This window comes from Mus pahari, chromosome 8 (assembly GCF_900095145.1).
Source record: "Mus pahari chromosome 8, PAHARI_EIJ_v1.1, whole genome shotgun sequence".
NCBI lineage: Eukaryota > Metazoa > Chordata > Mammalia > Rodentia > Muridae > Mus > Mus pahari.
In genome coordinates this window covers 46,762,022-46,763,173 of record NC_034597.1, presented here as the reverse complement: position 1 = coordinate 46,763,173, position 1,152 = coordinate 46,762,022, and the positions used below count along the sequence as shown (strand labels likewise).

Below are 1,152 nucleotides of genomic sequence, written 5' to 3'. Positions count from 1 at the left end.
AAAAAAAAAAAAACAAAACTAAGCCAAGTGTGGTGTTTGTGGTCAGGATTTCTGCAGGCCCTTCAGATTGATCTGTAAGAGCAAACACCAAAACCGTTGGGCACACACCTAAAATCACAACAGTTAGACAAAGCTGAGACAGGAAAATTACAAGGCCAGACTGGAATACATGGGGAGTTCCAGGCCAGTCTAGGTTGCCTAAGTCAAAGCAATTCAAAAGATGATGGGTGGGTTAGAGATTGCATGAATCACAGATTTATAGTTGTACACAAATATATTTGGTTATCTAGTTTTAGCCTGTAGAAATCAAGCAATTTGAGTTGTATTTTAGGATTTATTCTGGGACACATAGGAAAGAATATAATGTTCAACTCTAGCATTTCAAAAAACATCTAGTTGGTGGTGATGACTTGTGCCCTTGAAAATTATTTGCATTATGTAAATGTAATTTGTGTCCTGGAATAAAGTCCTTAGTTTAGGGTTGCTTAACTTAGTTCATTTGTCATTGTATTTCATCCAAAGAATTCCTGATATTCTTGCTGACTTGGGGGGGGGGGGATGGCTTATAGCATTAAGGGGATCAAATGGGTTCACAGAATGCTGTCTTACACTGCCTGATGACATGGGCTGTGGCACAGCCTTCTGATTCTTCAAGGTAGTATTGCTCAGAATATATACATCTCTCGGCAGAGGGAACCCCAGAGACCAAGGTAAGATGTTACACTTGGAACATGTCTTGCCAGACAGTGGTAGTGCACACCTTCAATCCCAGCACTTGGAAGGCAAAGATCAGGGCCACACAGAGAAACCCTGTCACAAAAAAAAAAAAAAAAAAAGGTGGTATTGGTATTAAAAGTGTTATTGACATTGACTGGGACAGATTGATTGGAAAATTTTGATGCATGTTTGTATGGGCATGTAAAGGTCAGAAGACAACCGTGCAGAAATTGGTGTTGTCCTTACCATTTGGGACCTATGAGTTGAACAAAGGTGATTGGCAGCAAGTGTTTCCACTCATTGAACCATCTTGGGGAAATCATATATTAAAGATCCTTGAAGTTTGAAGGGAGAGGGGAGGGTACCGAAGAAAATAGAAGGAAAAAAAAAAAAAAAAAAACAAAAAAAAAAAAAAAAAGCAAAATCCTGTATTAT

General features: G+C 38.7%; 1 protein-coding gene across 1 annotated transcript in view; it reads left to right on the top strand.

The window, feature by feature from the left end:
- The window catches only part of Nedd8 (NEDD8 ubiquitin like modifier), a 10,468-nt gene that overhangs the window by 6,805 nt on the left and 2,511 nt on the right, over window positions 1-1,152 (top strand). The gene's annotated exons all lie outside the window — the stretch shown is intronic.